Here is a 6,000-nt window from a genome sequence, read left to right on the forward strand (position 1 = left end):
TCTCACTGCTCACCCTGTGGAGAGCGTCCCGCAGCAAGACCAGCTGTTCCTCCAGCTGTGGGTTGCACACACATGCACATCGTGGGGTCTCAGGGATCTCCTGCCGATCCTTGGTTTTCTTCTCTAGTCTTCCCAGTTGCTCCTACTGCTCCCCAATCTGGAGATGGAGTCTCTGGTTTTCCTGGACCTAGATATGAAGTTGTTCCTCCAGGTATTTCAACCCCATCTGCATGCGGTAGGTGTGGGCCTGCAGTTGGTGCTCCTCCCGAGATGGACCCTCGGAGGGCCATGGCTCTGCCAGCTTCCTTCTCTGTCCCCCCAGTTATTCTCTAGGTGCAACACCTACCGCGATCCTCACTCCTTCTCCTCTGTCAGTTGGTTTACCTGCTCGGTCAGCCAACAGGCCTCCTCCTGCGCGGACCTCTCAATGCTCAGGTTCTTCGAGAAGGTGTCTGTCTCCAGATTTGCTGCGGTCACCATTCAGCTCAAGTTGTCCTGAAGTCTCTTTAGTACATCACACCCGTCCAGCACTTGTTGGAACTTGCAGATTCTGTTCTTCTTGTTGCTCCTCCATGTCCAGAGTGCTTCCAGCTTCTCCTAAATCTTTGTGTTCACTTGCTCCAGGTCATAGAAGCTACTGGGTTTTTCCTTGAGCTGAAGTGTTACATCATTCAGCTGTTCAAACATCATTTCAGTCTCCTTCTGTAAGTAGTAACCACAGAAGCCTCCATCTCTGGCTCCCCCATGTGCTGCTCTGCGGGTTGTAGGCAGCTGGTTAGAGCTTCGTGCTCCATTTCTCTGTCATATGCCATGAGCTGCATGTGGGCTTGTGCCGATTGTAAATCACTTTCTGCTGAAACCAACCTCTGTATGGGTAGCTTGTGGATGTCTAGCTTTCTTTTTGGTGCTTTGTGCACTTGGGCTACCTTCTCCTTCTCTTTCTCTTATCAGTCATGCAGGTCTGTCTTTTCCTGCTTCAGTGGTTGGATCTTGGCACAGAGCACCTGGTTTCTTCTTTTGCTGCAGTACAGGGAAGGCACCACATGTTGGTAGCACCTCTGCAGATTCTTGGTGGTATCGGGACCCTTGACACTCTGGACAGTGATGGCTGTGACTGTGTCCAAAGGCAGGGGAGGCCTGTAGTAGGCATCACCTTTGGCCAGACCCTGCATTGAATCACCCTCCCAGTAGTGTTTGTCTTTGGGATCCTTCTCTTTTTTGTATTCTTTGTTTTCTTGAATGTTGAAGGTCTGACAGGAGGATTCTTCTGGTGTTCTGGCAGTAGTTTGTTGCCCGCAGCTCTGTCTCAGAGTCTTGTTGTTTCAGACATCTGAGCGCTGGGATGGGAAAGATGGGCTGGCCACATTCCCAGGCTCTGGGAAATCCTGTAATCTCCCACTCACTGACTAGCTCATCAATTTCCTATTGTACTCGAAATTCGCCTTGAGATTCTTGCTTACCACTCAAATGCTACTAGTGGTGTCAACCAACAGACAGTCAGATGGCTGCACAGATTGTTGTGTATGTCTGTTTGTTGTCAGTCAGTCCTGGACATTGAACTCAGGATCTAGGCACAGTCCATGAGCTGCTTTTCCTCAAAGCTACCCCTCTACCACTGGAGCCACATGGCTCTACTTCTGGCTTTGTTGACACTGAAGTTGGACAGGGGTCTCAAGTACTTTCCAGACTAGGGTGACTTTGTCCATGAATCTCCTTTCACAGCTTTGTCAGTATCATGGAGTACTTCTCAGAGCCACTGGTGCCTGCTTAATCATTGGTCTTGCTGATTTTCTTGGACAGACTGGTGAGTTCCCTATCTTCGGATTCAAGTGGTGGATGCTGGAGCCCACAATCTGAATCCTGGTCCCGCCACCTCCAAATGGCAGGAGATCCTAACTCATTTTTATCCATATAAATACCAATAGAATGTGATGTATGTCATGATTGAATGGGCAGTTCTTGAATGATTCTAGGATAAAATTATATACAATTATATTCTACAATACTGATTAATTTTAATCAATACTTTATGAAGCGTTTAAAAAATTACATTCATTAAAGGGAGAAATAATGAAATACCTAAGAATTGGTTGTCATATAGCATAGAGATGCCATTTTTTTCTGCCAGGACTGGGATTGCAACTCATGGTCTGGGTAACTCTGTTGCACTGTGTAGGAAGGGGAAGCTTGCTTTTTTGAAGTCAAGAAATTCAAGTCTGTTCCTTAGGCCTGAAATCGATCCCCACCACTATAAAACATCCTATTTGTGTACATTTTAAGTATATGATATGTATTTACATACATATATTTGCTCCATATTGCATTCAGTGTAGTTATTCATTTTAACTTTTGTTTTGGATTTGAACTCAGCATCTTGGTATCTCTGTGGCACTGTGGGTGAAAGGGAAGCTCACTGTCCTTGAAGACAAGAAATTCAGACCAATTCCCAGGGCCTGAATTGAAGCCCCAGCACTGTAAAAATTACACACATGAGTTTAGTGAGTATGACGTTTATTACCCTTATTCATTTAGTATTATTACGCATATAACATTTCATTTATTACATCCTATCATACAGGATATTTTGCATATGAATTATACATCATACTGAGAACCAGGACTTTCTTTTCAGGAAAAAATATATGAAAAGTGGCTGCTTACTACATGAATAAATTTTTGGCAATGCTGGGATTTCAATTCACGGTATAAAATATCCAATCCATAAATGGGATCAAAGTCTTAGCACACCAACCTCTGGCAAACTGAGCTGCCAGGAAGTTCTGAAGACCTGTTACTTGTTATCAAGCCACATTAGTGCCCTATATACATGTGTGTGTGTGTGTGTGTGTGTGTGTGTGTGTGTGTGTGTGTGTATGTGTGTGTGTAGATTGATGTATATATATATATATATATATAGAGAGAGAGAGAGAGAGAGAGAGAGAATGTGAGGATATTATTAAATTTTATATATATAGTTACCAATAATTAGTTATTAAGTTATGTCTCCATTTAATGAAGTATCATGATTGAATACTTATAAAAGCATTAATTAAAAATTAATCAATATCCTTCCATTAGGGGAATCATAACAGTGCTAGAAGGGAAGATATAAATCCAATGATTTTTGTGTGGCTTTCTAAAAAGGAGTCATGAATTAACTGCAAATATAATTACTTTTATAACATTATATTAGCATTCATGTAAATAGGAATGAGTTTGTCATGATCTCCTTCCATTTGTGTGTGGCAGTCCTGGGATTCGAACTCCAGACCTCAGAAGTTTACTTCGAATGCAAACAATTGGAATGACATTGAAGATTTCAGATTGTCACAATTAAAAAAAAGAACAACAAGAAGAATAGAAAGCCAAGTGTCAGTGGCTCCTGTATGTAATCCTTGCTCCTCAGGAGGCTGAGATGGAGAGAATGCCAATTTGAATTCAGACAGGGCAGGAAAGTCTGCAACACTCTTATTTCTAAGAAATCACAGGAAAATATCCCCATGGGTTGGGGCTGTGGCTCAAGGGCAGAGTGCTACTCTTGAGAAAGGAAGAGGTGATCAGGGATAGGGCCTAGTCTCATATTTCAACCTGAGACCTGCCAAAGAAAATAAGAAGGCAGTAAACCCATGTCTCTGTCTATATATGGATGATGTACGGATGTTTTGCATTCAGCAGGTTGCCCATGACCAGACCCCCAACCTGGGAAAGCTGGGACAAGCCCTCAGAGAGTCCTAAGTCTGAGGCAGTAGCTTCAACAAAGCATCCTTCTCTGCCATTTAATAACTGAAGCCCAGAAGGCTTGCCTTGGCTGGTGTATGCAACGGGTTCATTAAATTCTGGCTGAGATGTCCAATTGGGATATCTTCCTAGGCTGTAGGAGTTGTGGAAGGTTCTGGCTCCATATTACATATCCCTCTGTGGGACTTGAGCCTAGATCTCTGGGGTCTAGTGGCTATCACTCATTCATCATTCCTCCTTGCCGAGTCTCACTCTGCTCCCAAATCCTGGCAAAGATTTGAAATGGCCAGCGATTTCTGTGCTGAAAAGAGTATGCCAATAAATCTCACCCTCATAGCTCCTGTTAGAAGTAAGCCTTGGGCTGTGAATGTGGCTAAGTGGTAGAGTGCTTACCAAGCAAGCATGAAGCCCTGGGTTGGATTCCTCAGTACCACATAAACAGAAAAAACCAAAAGTGTCACTGTGGCTTAAGAGATAGAATGTAGCCTCGAGAAAAAGCAGCTCAGGGACATGCCTAGACCCTGAGTTCAAGCCACAACACTGGCAAAAAAAAATGTGAGCTTGGTGAGACATTCTCTTCTGGGACTCAGAGGAGGGCCGAGGTTATAGGTAAGAGGTAGAGGGCAGGTGCTGGTGGCTCACCCCTGTAATAATAGCACTCAGGAAGTTGAGATCTGAAGATAGTAACTGTAAGCTTGTGCTGGCAGGAAAGTCTATATGAGACTCTTATCCAATTAAACACCAAAAAAAAAAAAAAAAAAAAAACAGAGCTGTGGTACAAGTAGTAGAATGATAGCCTTGAGCATAACAACTCAGGGATAACATCCATGCCATGAATTCAAACCCCAGGACTGGCACACAGACACACAGACACAGACACAGACACACACACACACACACACACACACACACACAAAATCACACACCAAGATAGAGCATTTGACAGTCAGCCTACACAAGTTCGATCTCTAGCAACTCAGTATTAAAAAAAAGTGAGAGAAGGGAAGGAAAGACTTGCTCCAGGAGGTGATATGACCAGTGCCAAAATTCCACAGGAGTTCTAAGATGTGGAACAGAGGGCCTCAAGCAGAAGGTACAGAGCATGCGCAAAGGTCCTGAGGGGTGGTGTAGAGCAGATGGTGTGGGTGGAATGAAGGTTCTGTGGCCTCAGACAAGTCTAGCAGAACACTGAATGCTAGGTCAAGGTTTGTACTTGAGTCACAGGTAGGGTAGAGTGTGGGGTCCCAGAATGGGGCTCAGGGGAAGATTAGCTTGGCTTTTTCCCAAAGACCCCAACCAATTTTGTGGCTGGAAGCCTATTTTTCACAGCTCCTGACCCTCAGGCCCCCTTACCATGGAGGAGTCAGGGCAAATGCAGGGAAGAACTTTTGCTTAAGAAAAGCTTCTACCCAATCCCTCCAGTGGCTCAACCACTGCAAATCCTAGCTATTCAGAAGTCTGAGATCAAAGATCGTTGGTCAAAGTCAGCTCAGCGGAGGAAAGTTAGTGGCATTCTTCTGGCCCATAAACTACCAAAATCCAGAAATGGAGCTGTGGCTCAAGTAGTAGAGTACCAGCCTTGAGGGAAAAATTAAGAGACCAGAGCCCAGACCTGTTGGGTCTTCGTCCACCCCACGAAAGACAGAAGGGGTCCAAGGAAAGATAAGTTCGGCCCTCGCCCATTCCCCAGCCTCCCTCAGCCCAGAAGACAATCAGACACAGAGGTGAGCCAAATCCATCAGGTAGAAAACTCCTTTATTAACAGAGAGCAGCCCTTTTTAAAGCCAAAAAGGGTGGGTGGCATGGCAAGGGAGGAAGAGGAATCAATCACTGTCAAGGTCACACCCTATCATGCACATGAGCCTTCACAGGCTGGTTAGGCACTGATCGGAAGATCAATTGGGCTCTGCCCACTCTACTCTCTCCCAGCGCCATCTTGGCTGCCCATGTGCTCTACAGTAAGTTAGGATCTGCCCACTCACCCCCGTCCCAGCGCCATCTTTGCTGCCCATGTACTCCACACAGACCATGAGTTCAAGCCCCGGTACTGGCACAGAACAAATAAGGAAAGTTTTCAGGAAATCCCAGTCCACTGTGGAGAAAGGCCATTATCAACTGGGCGCCGGTGGCTCATGCCTGTCATCCTAGCTACTCAAGCCTGAGACCTGAGGATCAGTCAAAATTAAAAGCTAGCCTGGGCACACTCTTATGTCCAATGAACACCAAAAATCTAGGAAGCAGTGCTACTATAGTTCAAGTGGT

Source organism: Dipodomys spectabilis, unplaced genomic scaffold (genome assembly GCF_019054845.1).
Source record: "Dipodomys spectabilis isolate Male_0828 unplaced genomic scaffold, ASM1905484v1 ptg000057l, whole genome shotgun sequence".
Lineage (NCBI taxonomy): Eukaryota > Metazoa > Chordata > Mammalia > Rodentia > Heteromyidae > Dipodomys > Dipodomys spectabilis.